At 42.9% G+C, this 17,180-nt stretch overlaps 1 long non-coding RNA gene across 1 annotated transcript in view; it reads right to left on the bottom strand.

Annotated features, from left to right (window-relative positions):
• Positions 1-2,962: 2,962 nt before the first annotated feature.
• Positions 2,963-17,180, bottom strand: part of LOC102023363 — a 27,901-nt gene continuing 13,683 nt past the window's right edge. The window contains exons 2-4 of the long non-coding RNA XR_260698.1: positions 11,045-11,150; positions 9,385-9,550; positions 2,963-3,220 (exon numbers count right to left, since the gene is read on the bottom strand). This is a non-coding gene — a long non-coding RNA (uncharacterized LOC102023363). The remainder of the gene's footprint in view (positions 3,221-9,384; positions 9,551-11,044; positions 11,151-17,180) is intronic.

Below are 17,180 nucleotides of genomic sequence, written 5' to 3'. Positions count from 1 at the left end.
CAAATGACAAATAAAAATAAAACTAAGGGGTAAATAAATAATGAACATGAGTTAGCAACTATTGAGTGCTTTATACATTGTGTATTACATAAAGTTTCAAATATATACAAAGTAGGGAATTATAATCAATCATATTTTACTCATGCCCTTTGCTGTATTTTCCAAACAAGGTTATTAGGTAAAATGCAGACATCATGTAATATTTCAATATGTATCTTGGTCTATAGAGATTCATATCTGTATATATGTTCATGTATATAATTATATATATATTTATATGCTATATAAACCATTTCACATATATATGTATAGATTGTTGGTTTTGATGTTTTGATGAATTCTCTTTTCCTCTATCTTTATATTTTTCTGAACAAAGCCTTTCATGCCAGAAAGTTTTGAGAAGTAAAAGACTTTCAATGAGGATCAAAAGATTCAAAAGTCTGATGTCCTTGTCCCACACGGAGAGGGCACGGGGGAATGTTCCAGTGTGGGGAAGAGTGTGTGCTCCTACCCTGGATCTCGAACGTCCATCTGCCAGTGTCCTTATCTTTGATCTCTCCTCTCCCACTTTGCTACTCTCCTAAACATATGTAAGATGCTTCTAGCGCTCCTTGCCCAAAACAAAAACGACTTCTGACTCTGTGCTTCTTCCAACCACTGTTCTCTTTTCTTCCCCACTCATCCGAACTTCTTGAAAGAAAAGACCACATTTGTCTTCACCTTTTCACTTCCTGTTTACTTTGTAGCCCTTTGCAATTGGAGCAAAAACATGTTCCTGAATCCACTCTCCCTGACCAGCTTTCATAAGACGAAAGGATCCTGAGAGCAGATCCCGCCCCTGGCCCCCAGCTCCGGGGCCCAGCTCCGGGCAGTTAGGACTCCTGGGTGGACTGAGGGGAACAGGGACTAGCTCAGCACTCCCTTCCCACCGTCTTTCATTGTCCCCCTCTTGCTGGTCCAATCTGCCCCTGCAAGATTTTAGATGAACTAAGGCTGAAATGAGGTTAAAAAACACAGGCCTTGTTCATTGCTCCTCCCGTCTGCAAGATACTATCTGGAGATGAGCATTTCTTCCCAGCTGTCTTTATGACTGATATGCAGTTGATCCTTTCGATCTCTGGTGATTCCAAAAATTAGCAGGACTCTGTATGCTATATTTATTAATACCACAGGCATGGACAGAGCCTGGGTTTCCTAAAAGTCATTTAAACATTCACGAAGGGCTAAGTTCTTAGCATGGCTAACTCTTCAAACTCTCACGGGGAAGCAAAAGAGCAAATAAAACAATAAAAAAGTTTAGGTCATTCTAAAAATAATGTATTTTTTACTTAAATAAACTATAACTGGTCTAGTCTACTCTGAATGCAAAATTCTTAAGTTACAAAGGGAATAGATTAGAAAATAGAAAAATGTTGCTAAAGAATTGGATGATAATGAACATAAGAAGTCAGTGTTTTCTCCAGTCAGCAAAAGACTATTCCAAGTGGGAGAAAATGAAGAGATAAATCTCTGAATGTTAATTTTTTACAAACCCCCAAACAATAAATAAGCACATAAGTAAACCTTTGACTGTTTTCAACCAAGAATGACAAAGCAGAAGTCTTCATAAGTACCAGCTTTAGGAGTTAATATATGTATGTGTGTGTGTGTGTGTGTGTGTGTGTGTGTGTGTATGGACATAATTACTGATCCATGATCTTTACAATGAGTTACAATTTTCTTTCTGAGTCAGATGACTATGTACTCATACCTGGGGTAAAAAGACAAGGGAAATGAGAAGAAATAAGAAAGAGTTCAATTACTCCCTTCAGGACAATCCAGGAGGTCCAGAGTCATGTCTCAGTGAGGCCCTGAGTCCTACCTTTCTTGCCAGTGGTAACAGCCTGACCCATCAGTGAACGGTTGAGTGAAGAAATTACAATTTTATGTTCCTGCCGAAAGCTGTCGGTCACAGGAGAGATGGTGAGGGCCGGAAATGAAGCAGAGAAGGTAGGAAGTGGGCTTCAGAAACAGCTCTGCTTAGTGGGGGTGTGATGTTGGCTCCTGTGAAAATGCGGTGTCAGCCAGGGTAGCCTGTTCTGGAAAATACAGATGAGAGGATCAGGAAAGGAAGGGGATGAGGTGGAAGCTGGAGGAGAGCACGGGGCGAGGTGAGTTTTACATGTGTGTTCAAAGGGAAGAAGGAGCAGACAGGAGGGAGAAGGTAAAGAAGAGAGCGTTCCTGAGGAGCCAGAGGTGGGCCACACAATCACACTGGCTTGGAGGCCACAGGCTTGGCCTGACAGACCCGAGGAGAGGGAAGAGGCCCTCGCGCTGGGCCTGCCTTTGGCGCTTGTCCATCCCAGGCCGAGCTGGATTTGCTCTCCGGATCCCACTTTTATCATCTCTGAAATAAAAGGGCAGAATATAGGTAGTTTCTTAAAATAAAAAAGTAACTGAGAGGAAAGGAATTAGCACACATCACAGAAAGACACACGAGGCACCGTGACAGTGCACTTGAGGGGTCTTTGGGAGCCGCTCTAGGTGAGCTCGCAATTTCCAGCCTAGAGAGAACTGCAGACCCAACCCGTGCTGGTGGCCCCATTGTTGGATTCATCATTTTCCTTTGCGCTCTGCCTTGGCTGAGCTAGCCATTTTGGGAACTCTGTTTTCTAAGCCAGAAAAAACAAGCTGAGTCATGCTATTGGTCCTTTTGTATCAACAGTCAGCAGTCAGCAAGTTAATAAAGTCTCAAAGATTAGTATCAGTATGCAAGGCAAAAATTCTCACAAAACAATTAATTAAAAGCACTAAAACAAATGCCTGGCTAAGGATGGAATTGGATCCAGGGGGCAAAATGGGTTAAAAATTTTTTTTTTCTGAAGGAATGCTCTAATTGAAAACCCAGCAGCGGCCGGAAGACACAGTATAGTTAAAACAGTATCTTATCAGAAAATTAGCAAAATGTAATTTTTATTGGGTTTTACAGATGTTATTTTTAACCACATCAAAAATCCCACCTCGTGGCTATTGGCACAAATTGTCATAATTACTGTAATTTGAAGTCTAGGCGAGGGACTGGCTGTGGAGATAGTTATCTCATCCTCAGGCGAAGTCTGCATTAGTTGAACAGCCAGAAGAAGGAGCCCGTGTTTTTGTACTTGGTCTGGACTTCATTTGTGTCTTTTATCCAATCTCATCCTCAGGAATATTGAAGAATAATTTTTTTCTACCTGAAACACTGAAGAAAATCAGGAGGTTAATATTAAGAGTGCTGGGGTCACCTTTAATTAACATACCAATCACCTCACCTCCAATCTGTGAGCGAAGTGTTGTATTTTGTTCTATTTTTACATTTGCAAGTGAACTCTCTCATTTTTAATGCATATACTAAATTCTAGCATAATACATTCAACTACCTACATATGCATAGCTGATGATGTCAGGCTAAGAAAAGGCGCTTTTAATAGCCCTGCTATCCAGCTTAGCACATTTCTCTTGCCACTGTGGGAGTTAAAGGTGTGACTGAACACTTCCACATTATAGCAAGCTGTTATCAATCAGAAAATAACATCCAGAAAAGCCTTAAAGGAAATTTTTGTTTGTTTGTTTTTTGGTTTTTTTCCGGTACCAGGAGTTGAACTCACAACCTCGTGCTTGCCAGGCGGGTGCTGTGCCGCTGAGCTAAATCTCCAGCCCCCGAGGAAATTCTTTGGATAACTTGTATCCATAGATTTGCAGCGATGCCAAATATTGAGAGCAAGTTCAGCGGTGTTATAATTTAGATCTGGGGCATGCTTGGGTGGAGGCCTTAGCCAAGGGATTGCAAGACATTCAGCCAGTATGAAGACGCGGGTCCCGATAGGGGAGAAAAAATGGTCAGACTTACAGAAGCACTTGCAAACAACCAAAGCAAAACAAACAGCTATTTGCATGACTGTCCAAGGCAGAATCACATCACTATCACTTTAGGTCATAGAAAATTTTCAAAACGGTTTCTCCCAATCTCTCCGCCACAGTTTGACTAAAGCGTTGCATAAGGAACAGACACGGTGCAATTCAGGAGATACTTTGGACCCCAGGGACAATAATGAACGAGTAGCGCTATTTCTAGAAGAATGACCCAGGCAGAGCTAATCTAGACGACACGGGTAAGAATAAGCACACAATACGACACCATGGAATATACACGTCTTCAAGGAAAGTCAGGCAGAGTCAGGAAATGAAGAGATACGGAAGAGCGGCTGCTGAGTGGGAGAGCCTCCTCGAGTGTATGCTTGACCAGAGGCCCAAAAGAAGAGGGAGGAAACGTCCAGTGGACAGTGGGGAGTGGTGTCCCAGACAGAAGGAACAGCGAATACGTGAAGCGTGAGTGTGAGTGGAGGGAAGGAGGACAGGGTGGGGCAGAAATGGACAGGCTGCACCACACAGGATATAGGGAAGCCACGGCAGGAACCTGAGATCTTGCTGCAAAGTAGACAGTTGCAGGGCCATGGCAGGAACTTGTGAGGGACGGTCCTGGCATGGACCCGCACTGCAAGAGTGAAGAGTGGAGCGTGGCTGCACTCTAACATGCATTGGATGTCGTACCAAAAAGACTTGCTAGTGGACAAAATACAGGGGATGAGAGAAGAAGAGGACTCTCAAGTGACTCCTAGTTCTCTGACCTGAGAAAACGAATGTAATACTCGGCCTTGAATGGACAAGATTTGAAGTATGGGTTTGGGATGCTGGGATGGAAATCAAGAATTACAATTGTGGTGAGCTTCACAGGCAGTGGGATGTGCGATGCCCTCAGGAGTTCAGACAGAGACAACACATTAGGAAATGGATATATGGTCTGGGTCCAAGCTCCAGCCAGAACTATAAACTGAGAAGCTGTTGGCTTATAGATGTCATTTAAAGCCATAGACCGGGTAGACTCATCTAGACAGAATGCAGAAGTGGGGTTGTACAAGCAAGGGAATTCTGGGAAAGTGTAAGAAACCGGCTGGCCACTCAAACTGGACCATAATCTAAACCTGCTAAGTACTTTATTTTATTACTCTTATTTTAGTACTAATTCAGACACTATGTATATGAACATACAGAATGTAATTTTGAGACACTTTCTTTCCACTGAATCTAATAAGTCTGAATCTAATGAAGGTGATCTACAGATTGTATTTTGAGAAATGGTGTCCTTATGTCCATCTTGGAAGGTAACAACAATTAAAGGATAACTTTAGCAGATTTCAGTGTAAGTCCTAAAAACAGAAGTTTAAAAATTAATAGTTTTCCTTTGGTTCAAAGAATAATAAACAAGAAGAGTCACTGAGGTATTTGGATTTTTGTGTTTCTTTCTTTTTGAGACAGGGTTTCACTATGCAGCTCATGCTGGCCTTGAACTCAGTTTGTAGTCCAGGCTAGACTCAAATTTGCAGCAATCCTCTGCCTCAGCCTCCTGAGTGCTGGGATTACAGGCATGCGCTACCATGTGCACGAAGCGAAGTCACTGAAGTTTTGAAAGGATAGACTATGATTGGCCGTGAGTGAAGAATTGCTTTTTTACTGGAAATTGTTCCATAAAGCAGAAGCAAAAATCACTTACAGTGTGTTTAATTATCAAAAGCATATCCTAAACGAGGAGCTGTGAGATAACTAAAGACTATTGAGAGTTTTGGAAGAATTAAAAAAATAAAGAAAGAATCTCATCCTAAGATAATTTAAAGTAAAAATGTTATAGAATTGTTGAAATTACATGTGCAATAGTCTATGTTCCACTTGCAAAGTTAAATTCTATTTCTGATTTTTCCTTTGGACACAAATTTTAAGGGATCATTTGAAACAGACATCAATTATGATAACACCTCTGTGTCCTAGAAAGCAGTCTTCTGGAAACATTAATACTCTAAGAATTCAGAAAAAATTGGGTTTTGTCCGTCATTCAACAAGAAAAAAAGGAAACAGTAAATGAACATGTGAGAAACAAATAGTAATGAAAGTAGCCCAAAACAGGCAACGATTGCTTCAACTAAAGAAAAAAAGGAGCCAGGCATTGTGGCACAGCGTAAGATCCCAGCACCTTGGAGGCTGAGGCAGGATTGCACTGTGTTTAAGGCCAGCATGGGCTACATAGGGAGTGAGTTGAAGGCCAGCCTGAAGTAGATACCAAGACCCTGTCTCAAAGAGAGAGAGAGAGAGAGAGAGAGAGAGAGAGAGAGAGAGAGAGAGAGAGATTGGAAATGTCAGAGAGATAAAGGTCATTTAAAATACAGAGAAGTAAACAGACACCCAGACATTAGAAGTCAGCTCAGGGGATCCCAAAGGACTCCGTTACAGCTCTACAAATCCTCCTCCAAGAGACCAGTCACTCCAGGAATCTGTTAAAAGGAGCACAAATCCTATACAAAATGCACAGACATACATATGGAGGGTTTGAAGCCAGTGCCTTAAAATGCGAAATCCAAGTGATCAAATGTTTCTTTTTAAAAATAAACCTTGTTTAAAGGGAAATATGTGGTGTATTTTCCAATGGCTCGCGGTAGCAGTGAAAATCTCCCCAGTCTGTGTGACGCCCGCGGGCATGAGGCAGGGGGAGCCTCGGGGTGGGGGTGATGAGGGTCCCAGGGCTCAGAGGCTCAGGGGCTGGCACCTGTGTGGGGATGCAAAGGGCATGGCAGCGCAGAGGAAGGACCGCGGGCTCTGACCAGGCTGGCAGTGAGACCAAGGAGGGATTTTCAGAGAAGGCCATGTCGACTTGAGTCTTGGATGATAAATGGTGCTAGGACAAAAACGACTTGAAGATTTGAACTTTAGCTACTTGGAAACAATGCGTTTTTGGAAACACCTCATTTTCCCAATTGCACTAAATGACTGAGACATCTTTTTATATAAATCAATTCAAGTGACCATCTGGCAGCTTTTATAGTCATAGTAAAGTTTAGAAAATAGAATCGTTTTTGAAAATTAATCAAGTTTCTGTCTACATTGAGCAGGTAATCCCCACACTGGAAATGTAAGCTTTTATTCAACATCAGGTAGAATAAAATAGTTTCAGCTTAACACAAAGTGATATGAGAAGAAGTTGGTCTACAGGTTTGCTCTGAGTGGGACACCAGTAGTGGAATAGTCAGGCGACAGAAGGTATACTTCACGTTTGCATTTTTAATTCCTAACAACGACAAGCAAAAATACAGAGAAGCCTAAAGTTTTTCAAGTCATCCAGGCATTCTGCTTTTTATTCTCTTTTATAATTTCTCTTGCCAGTTATCAGTTAAAGAAGATTGGCTGGCTGGCTCATTTTTACTTTTTAATCTGGTTTACACCTGCTCAGAAACAAAACAATACAAAGGAATTTTTGGAAAAAAATGGGACTGATGCATTAGAAGGTGCTATTTAACGTCTTGCAAACATCTCAGAATATTGTAAGCCCCTTTTCCTCATTAAGATGTTCCCAAAACAAAACGAGAGAGAATGAATTTCCTTGCAGAAGCATGAAATATGATAACTAATAAGGACAATTCTAATCATTTTCTGTAGCACACAGCAACCATGAATCATGCATGTAAATAGCTCCAATATATTCATTTAATGTTGTTGATAATTCGCGTGAGCACCAAATTAGAATTGCCTTTATCAGCCGCTGTTGTAAAGCGCTGCAACAGCCTGGAGATACAAAAGGAGCCAATACCTGGGTGAAGGCTACGCCCGACCTGCTGATAATGAAGCAGTGTACAGACTTTTAATTCCGTAAACAAATGGGGTGTTTCTAAGCATCACGCTTCATCAAAAATTTAGCCGAATTCATTAGTAAACACATACTGCGTGTTTGCCTAAGTGCTTTTATTCCCCGCAGGAGCTGAGTACCTTTCCTCACTTCCATCTGTTGGCTATTGCATTGTTCGAATTCTGAATTTCGAGCAAGTCCTACAAAATACACTGGGAGTGACTTCTGTAATGAGTTTACACAGTTCTATCGAGTGCTAAGGTGACTCTGGGGCTTCCTCTCAGCTCTCGTGAGAAAAATCAACAAGATGTTTTAGCTTAGGAAAACGTTCCAAAAAAATGTGTGATCCTGTGGTTCTCTCACTCCGTATGAATTCAGAACAATTCTGAGTGAAGTAACAAGGCTGATGCTGAACGACTTTCTAAGCCTAAAAGATGCAGATGTGTTTTAAACAGTGTAAACTGACAAGAGCGCCCACACCTGGATAGCGCGAGGACCTTTGACCTGTGTTAGGCGCTCAGTCAATGCTTGCGGAATACAGCAAAGCCAGTGGGAAGAAAAATCGAGTGAAACTTAAATGGAGACACAGCTAAATATTCCGAATAGACACTATTTGTTGTTTCTTTGGGGTGAAACACTGTTTTGTAAACTTTCAATTGTAATATATCAGAACTTTAAAATTCATTCCCCTTGTGCTGACCCTGTCTCAGTCCAAGCCGTAGCTGCCTGACTATGATTGAAAATCACATTCGCCTTCCTGTCCTCTTTCTTTCTCTCGCTCTTACCCTTCCACATTTTCCATTCTGTGAGCTGAATAGCTCTTCTAAAACATTTCCTTCTTTCTCCATCCTCAAGATAAAGCCGAAGTGCTCAAGAGTCTTGTGGTATAGCCACAGCCAATCTCTCCAGGCTGCTTTATCCCCGTGACTCAAACTCTGGTGCTTAGTGCTCCAGCCCTATTTAAGTTGGTGCAGTTTTTCTTCCTGCAGTGCTTTTCTCACCCCAGGACCTTTGCACAGGCTGCTTCTCCTGTCTGAAGCAGCTAGGCCCTCCCCACCTTTGCCCCTCTATTCTTTCATCTGTCTTACCCCCACTTGTTCATAAGCTTGCAACTGAGACACTACTCCACGAGCTTTAATTAAATACCTCTGCACCTCACTCAAGACGAGATTAATGTCCCATTCCATGCTTTCTTCAGCTGCTGACTCACATGCTGGCTTATGTGGTATTACTTGCCCTGAGCCTTCACACCTAACATAATGCCTGACACAGAGCAGGCATTCAGTAGATATTCTGTGAACAAATTAGGGCAACCTTCAAAGGCTGAGACATCTTCTTTGATATATATACTGTAAGAATTTACATTATAAATGAGAAGACATTGTAAAGAGATGTATACAGAGGTATAGAGACCTGGATCCTCACCTTGGCTTTGTTATTAGCTCTAAACAATTCTTGTAGAGCCCCTATTGTCTGCAAAATAGTTATACATTCTGCTCTTCCTTTCTTGCTAGAGTCTCCGTAAAATGAACAGGGAGTGAGAAATACAAAGCGCTGTGCACACAAGGTATTCGCATCACCATGATTATTATCACATGCCTCAGTGGCCACCTGGCTGTCACATTCCTGATCAAAAGCCCCGGGACTGCCACCCCCATCACTCGCCCACCCAGCTCTCCCTCCACTTCCACCCTCACCAGAGTTTTCCCAAAGCACAGCTCTGTGGGTTGTTGACCAAAGTTGCAGAGATTTCCATGTTTCAGTTCTTTTTCTCTGCTCAGCAGCTACTCCAGGGAAATTTCTCTTCCCCTAACCTTGGGCCATGTGCTCTGGGTGAAGCCGACTCTGCTCAGGACTCCAGATCTGTGGATTACGAGAAGACATAGGCAATGAACAGGCTGCGTTCTCCAAGCTGGGGGCACGGGCCACAGCTGGCCTTGACCCATGATTCAGACAGGACAGAGGGAAGTCCGGCCTCTGCCGAGAAAACAGGAGTGAAGATGACCATGCTCCTCTCCGGACCAATTGGGCAACAAACAGCCCTAGGAGTTGCCAGCAATCAGCTTGCACCAGTAAGTAAAGCCTCTGATGAAGTCCATGAACTAGACAGCACACAGAACCCTGAAAATACCTTGTTGTTGGGGTCGTGCTTGCCTGCTGATTCATGCTTCACGTGGTCCTAGCGCTCACTGCTCAGCATTAAGCAACAGGCGGGACGTGTTTCTGCATCTTGACACAGAGTGGAGCAGCCCTTTGCTGCTTCTCTCAGAAAAGATTATACAAGGATATTTTTTCCAGGTGTGGTACAGCACACCTGTAATCCTAGCACTTGGGAGACTGAGGCAGAAGGATCGCTCAGAGTTCAAGCCCAGCCTGGGCTACCTAGTGAGTTCAAGTTCTGTCTGAACTACAGAGCTCCTATCTCAACAAAAAAGAGAGAAAGAAAAAGAAAAAGTTAGTTTCTTCCTTAAAATGACGCTTGAAAAAGAATCAGAATTTAAATTCATATTCAACTAATGCTTACAGAGCAATAAAGTTGAATTTGTTAAAACAGTGTTGAGATCTTTATAAATAAAGTTTTACTAATTCAAAGTCCTGTATGTTGTAAATAGAATTCTGATCATTGATCTGGTTCCTTGCCTTACTTCCAGTTTAGCTGCAAGTCTCGACATTATTAACATATAAAATGATTACACAGAACAAAGTTTTATTTTCTCCAAAGCAGCATCCAAGGGGGAAAATGGTTCGTGTGAGCCAGGAAAAGCAATCTTAACATACATTTTGTTAAAATTCCAGTCTGACTTTTCTAAGTAAATCTTTCAAAAATGTTTTTGGCTTTCCAGTTTTGGTAAGATCCAGGTTAACTCAAGCTTGTCAGAATTGCTTTCTTCAGAAGTAAGCAGTTAGATCAGGAAATAAACCACAAAAATTCCTTAATTACTAGTCATCTAAGTAAGGCCTTATATTTTGGCTGAAAAAAAATACACCCAAGGAAATAAATGCCTAGCAATCTTTTTCTGAGTATTTTTCCTACTAGCTAAGAAAAGCATCCTCGGAGCAAAGGGCTCAGGAGAACAGAGGGGTGACGGCTCGTCAAACTTTCCTCGCTGGGGAGCATGACCTGGCTAAATTCTGTCTCCATCAGTTCAAAGCTAGCGGGGCTGCACAGCGACTTCAGCAATATCACTTCACGGATGAGTGTGTTTTACAGTCATCTCACGTGTTTTAAAATTGAGCTGGAAAAAACTATATTGGAATGGCCTCCAGAAAAGCTAAACTAACTCCCCCATAGCATCTTAAATTATTTATCACAGCAATTTATGTAGTATTCATTTAAGATGTATAATGAATTCTTACCTCCTTACAGTCATTGGGTAGGTGCTTGATCGTGGACCATGATGGCTCACGTGTGCCCTCGGTATTGACGTAGCTGGCCAAATCTCCAGTCCTAGCCTGGATAAATCTTTTAGAGAGGTTCAGATAGTAGTCTGTGTCTAAGGACTTCATGGTCCAGACACAACCGATCATCGACAAGATCAATCAGTTAGCAAATAGAGATTTTAAATGATAAGAATAAAGTCATAATTCATTACTTCATGTGGCTCAGGAACTATGCCAAGAAGGTAAAAAATATATATGTCATCTACTTCTCACAAACCATTGCACAAGTTTAATTAAACTGATTATATAGAAGAAACAGGATTAGAGAGATTAAAGGACTTTCTAAAGAATTAGGGTTTAAATTAGAATATCTGTACATGGCAAAAGTAAAACATCAGCCCCCCTGTTAGAACCACCAAGTAGAAGTTAGCTTGCTTTTGAATTTTCTGTTTAGCAGGACCTGTTTCTTTGTGTTTTCCTTGTACAATCTGAATAGTGCCCAGTGTGGCCGTGCATGCTTGTAATCTCAGCACTTGGGAGGCCGAGGCAGGAGAATTGGCTATGTGTTCAAGGCCAACCTGGGCTGCATAGTGATCAAGGTCAGCCTCAACTACATAGAGTAGACCTCTATTGAGACCCTGTCTCAAAAAAAAAAAAACCAAAAAGTGAATAGTAATGTGCATGTGTGAAGCTTTTAGCATAGTAATTCAATTTTAGTACAGAATTTAACTTAGCATGAATTTTCAAGTGAAATTCTCATGGAATTACAGATGAACCTGGGTTTTTCTGAAGATAAATCTTCCAGGATAAAACCTACTTATTAAACACATGTCAGTAGTTGAAGCACAGAAGATAACCCTTTGCTAGGTCCAGAGGCTCTCCAGCTTCAGAAGTGCTGTATGAGGGACCCAGGGTGGTCACAGGAATTGTCTCAACCACACAGGAACCCTCTTAGTTAGAATGTGCCAGCCACAGGTAATCTAAGACAGTGGCGGTGATGGGGTACAGGTGTGATGTCCAAGTCCAGGATGCATTAACTCTGTGGTATGTGCATAATCATCCCGCTTAGACTGTGGTCCAAGTCTTTTGTGGCATTAAGACAGCCAAGGCCTTTACTTTCTCCTCCACTGAAGGTTGGTTGCAGGAAGGTAACTGTGCTAGAAGACTCATAAAGCACTGTCTTCTCTAGCTTGGTATCAACTGCTCTAACCTGGGCAGGAACTGACTGGGATGCTTTTGAAGGTTAGGATGTCAGTATCTTCCAGCCGCTCTCCTTTTTCCTCAAACTTCTCAGAGACGGGAAGTGTCTTTCCGTAGGACACAGCTTCTCTCACTTGGCTGATGATCAACAGGAAAGGGAAAACTCTCTCGCTGCTGAGGAAACCTCCTTTAAGTTTCCTCACCTCTATCCCAGTGGCACACAAGGATTTTACTGCGAGCTCTTCAGTACCACTTCTAACAAAGGTAGCTTCCTAGCTGAGTAAGAATATCTCCAACATGTAACCAAGACATTTGGTGTCAGAGCTGTGGCATATCGAAATGAAATACAGCTTATGAATAACCTGCATCCTATAAGCAGTTGTTATGCAATCTGCTGAAAGAGAGGCCCTGAGAAATGGTTTCATTTCCTAAAGCTTTCTGGTCAAGTGAATGGAGAGCTGAAAACCCCCAAGCGCTCTGCTGTCGGGATAGGTTAAGCTGTTACAGGACCACAGTGTGTTGGAAGCAGGTGCTATCTCAGCAGTCCTGCCTTGCAGCAGGTGGGCCCAGCCCCGTCTCGCTCTCTGCCACACTCTGAGGAGGGCCGAGAGAGACTACCCCGGGAGGTGACCCTGCACACAGCAGTCAGTGCCAGACTGCTTTTATTATCTTATTTGTATCTTGGGGTTCTGCATTACATTAATTGGCTTGAAGGACTTTTGCTGCTCAGAAAAAAAAAAAAACTTAGAATAAAAACTGATTTTCACTGATGATCAGTGTGACATCCTAATTTTATCAATGTGGCAACTAGAGCCCAGGATGGAGAGATGATCTGCCCCACGGTGTTCTCACCAGTAAATGACAGAGGTTTTCTGACTCCATGATTACTCTTTCTACCTGACAATGTGACCAGTCAGCTCTGCGTATACATCATCTGTCCACGTATCTCAGTCTTAAGCAACCTCCAGCCTTTATATGCACATTTGTTAGTGTTTAATGAACTTCTCTCTGTGTGGCTTTAAGCCACCAGGTCTCAGAGCCCCCCCTCCCCTTTCATGCCCTCAGCTCTTCCGCTGAAGTCTTTGGCCTCCATGATGACAGGCTGTTTGGGGAACTCCCCTCCTCAGAACTTTGAGGCGTTCATTAAGCTATTGAGTTGTACTGCTCTAAACATGGGTGTGCATGAATCATTGTAATATGATATCTTTAATTCTTTCCAGAAGATTCCTAGAAAGGGAATAGCTGGGTCAGTGGAATTTCTATTTTTTAATTTTTTAAACCTCCATACTGATTCCCATAGTGTTTGTATTAGCTTACATTCTGAAAATAAAGTAGAAGGGTTCCTTTTTCCTGCAGCCTCACCAACATTTGTTATTACTTGATTTCTCAGGAACAGCCATTCTTTCTTGAGGAAGATAGAATCTGTACTCATTTTGCAATGGCAAACAGAAACACCAAAATGACACCCAGGATTAGGAGACAGATTTATTTAATGTTGGATTGGGAACTGACAAGGAATCCATCCTTATAAAAATGTCAGGCCGTGAAGGCTCAGGGAGGGAGGTTTTATGGGGTCTGTAAAGGGGAGGTGCAGAGGTAGAATACTTAGCTGTCTTTGATTGGTTCTTACAATGTGCATCATAGTAAATCAACTATGCATCACAAAGACCAGCTGTTTCTAAGAAACCAAAGCAAGCAGAACTGCAACAAGAACTGTCACCTGGTCAACTGAAGTATACTGGCTGGGGGTGGGGGCATTTTCTACTACATTCCTCCCCTCTTTTAGTTTCCTGGAAAATCTTTGCTGGGCATGTTACATGTGATTTTCTGTGACAAGGCCCAAATAGAAGAAGTAACATTAGGGCTGTCAGTGGTCCTAGGGTGGGCCTTAGCCAAGGTCCCCAAGATTGGAAAGATTTCCCCTATTAGAGGGTCTCTCCTTAAGTTGCTTTTAGGAAGAGACATGTTTCAGGCCAGCCTGTTCTGTAACACTACTCTGGTAAGGGAGTTTGTTTGGTCAATTGTAGAATAAGGGGAAGGGCATCACTGGTTGTTTCCTATTCTAAACCACAGCTAGCAAGACAGCAGGGAGCAAACAAACATACACAAGCTGAAATGAAAGCAAGGACTTGGGTGAGCAGCCTGGAAAGGCACAAAAATCAAAGGGAATAATGCATTGAGGTGTAGAACAATCCTGTGAATGGTGTCCTCAGGCTTCATCCGTGCATGGACTGGTCAGTGTCTGGGGCCACAGAGCAGGGCTTTGAGTGCATCATCTCTTTGGAGTGAGCTTTAGAAGAGGTGTCAGTCATCTGGATGGGCTCTTTTAACTCTGGAATGGTGACTTTAAAGCTGGATATCTGAAACTTGCAGAGGTAGTTAATATGCACCTGGGTTATATGTATGTATAGGGGTGTCTACAGATATGGCTGGTCTTTTAGCTAAATTTTATGGAACTGGTTACAAACTGTTTCTGTAGGGTTATGTTTTCTTTTTTAACTTTTTAAGAGCTTTGTGGCCTATATGTTGTAAAGTCCTGCCAGTTTTGAGTTATCTCTGTTACAAACGCAGGCCTGTTGTCTCTGCCAATAGTCAAGGGTAGAAAATATCTGGAGATGATTTTTCACAGCAGGACCCTACAAAATTTTGTTGCCCTCTCAGTTGGGTAGGGAATGCCTCAGACCAGGCTGAGTAGGTGCATATAAGCACCAATAGCTATCTGTTAATCTTCATAAGGTTTTACTTTGGTGAAACCTATCTGTATGTTGGGTGGAAGTCAGGGTCTGTGACACAGATGCTGAAGCCTGAGCTGGCTGCAAGAGTACAGGTGCCAGCACTGTAATTTGATCTTGTAGAACATACAGCAGGAGCAGGTCTGGCTCTGATTAAGATGGATCTTCCAGGAGTACTGGGTAAAGTCCTTCTGGCTGACAATGTTTCAGTCAATCAGATCCCCAAAGGGAGCTTAGGCCTCTGAACTGGATTACTTTGAGTGCAGTTTTGGTGTCATTAGTGGCAGGTTTCCAAACAGCATCAAGAAGTAGTAGCCAAAAATAACTTTGTCCAAGGTAATCACAGCATATCTAACCTGTTGGACTCTATTCCTAACACAGCTACTTCCATCTGTAAATAGGATGTACTCAGCATCTGTCAGGGGGTCCATTTTTAAAGGTCTGTTTGGCTCAAGAACAGTTCGTCAGTCAGTGCCAGGTACTAGGTCCAGTACAGCATGTGGCACCTGGGCCGTTAGGTCTTAGTCTAAGGTGAGATTTTTGATCAGAAGGACAGTGGCTGTTAGAGCATGGAGGCAAAGGGGTGGGGGAGGCAGTGCTTAATGACTAGATCCAAGTATTTGCACAGGCATTGTTTTTGTGAACTCAAGGATCCATATTTTATAGAAGCCAGCAGCCCCAAGAAATTTACACAGTTTCTTTTTTATAATCAGATATTGCAGCAGAGCTTTTGTGCCTTTCCAGCACACAGCTTAGGTGTCAGTAATCAGAAGCACAGAGATATTTTGTGCTGGGAAGCTGGTGAGGTCAGCTGTGAGGGCTTTTTTAAAGAGGGTAAATAAGTTTTTGAACCTCTGAGAAGTTGAGTCCAGATCAGTTAACCTTTGAGTTCAGAAATGGAGTGTTTTTATTTAAAGGTGAGGAGGCGCCGGCTGACAGGAGCCAACTGAAGGCAGAAGAAGACATTCTTTAGGTTCAGGCAAGTTTACCAGCAGGTTGGGGGTTTCAGAAGACTGAGGTGATGGATATGCAGGGCAATCATGATGGCATTGGCAGCTTGAAGATCTTGAACTGGTTTTACAGGCAGGAGAGGTATATTGTAGCAGTTTGAGTGTCTATTATATTTTCTTGGGGGATCATGATGGCAAGCAGGAGAGAAACGGGTTGTCTCAGAGAAAGGGTGCTTGTGGCTTGGCCATATCTGTGATTAGAGCCTCCCTCAAAATATTGGAGAGTTCCTAGCCCTTTGTGGTAATTAAGTCCAACTGAGTTGCATCTTGTCTCAGGATTTTCCCAGTTGAAGGGGTTTATGGGAGTAGCTCATGAGCAGAAAAAGGCATCTTTTAAATACAGACATGTGAACCAGGTGGCATCTGGAGGTAAAGGTCCAAATAGGGTGTATGGGTCAGGAACCGCAGAGTGCAAGGTGGTTAACAGTCAATCAGGATCTCTAACTGCTTTAGGTGGCGGAGGTGTGGCTGGATGCCTGTGGGCTTCCCATGACACAGAACATTGTCTGACAACAACAGGGGCCTCCATGAGGCAGAAAGGTTGACAGGCAGGCCCTGAGGTGAGTGTTTGGTCCATGTCTCTGGGAGGAGCATTTTCAGAATTTCAAGATTGCAGTTATCTGTCTCAGGCTGATGTAGGTGTCATCTTTCTCTCAGGAACAGTCAGAGTTGAAAGTGCAGGCTTAAATGAGAGAGAGGCTGACTGGCCTGGTGCAAAGGAGACAGTCACTTCTAACTTGAAGAGGAGGTCTTTTCCCCAAAGAGGTATGGGGACTGGCTTATACAGGAATTCATGTTTGGTGAGATGTCCCCCAAGGCTGCAAGTTTGTGCCTGGCAGAAGGAGCAAGAAGCAAGAGTTCCAGTTTCCTCAGTGACAGTAACTTTCTGACAGAGGGGACTTTTGAAAGCAGGGAGTGTTGTTCCATTGCCTACCAGGAAAGTCATAGATTGGCTCCCAATGTAGACATGAAAGATTTTGAGAGTCTTATCATTTTTAAGAGAAAAAAATAAACAGTTTGAAAACAGGATAATAGTGGGCGGGGAGCGCCAGCCTTCGGGCTGGTTAGCTTTCTGCCTGCCGGCTCCCGGTGGGTGGGCCCCCAGCGCACGGTGATCCTGGGGCGGGGAGCGCCGGTTTTTTTGGGTCTTTGGATCGGCGTCTCACTCCC

Source organism: Chinchilla lanigera, unplaced genomic scaffold (assembly GCF_000276665.1).
Source record: "Chinchilla lanigera isolate Chin_1 unplaced genomic scaffold, ChiLan1.0 scaffold00019, whole genome shotgun sequence".
Classification (NCBI taxonomy): domain Eukaryota; kingdom Metazoa; phylum Chordata; class Mammalia; order Rodentia; family Chinchillidae; genus Chinchilla; species Chinchilla lanigera.
This window is presented reverse-complemented; position numbering and strand designations above follow the sequence as displayed.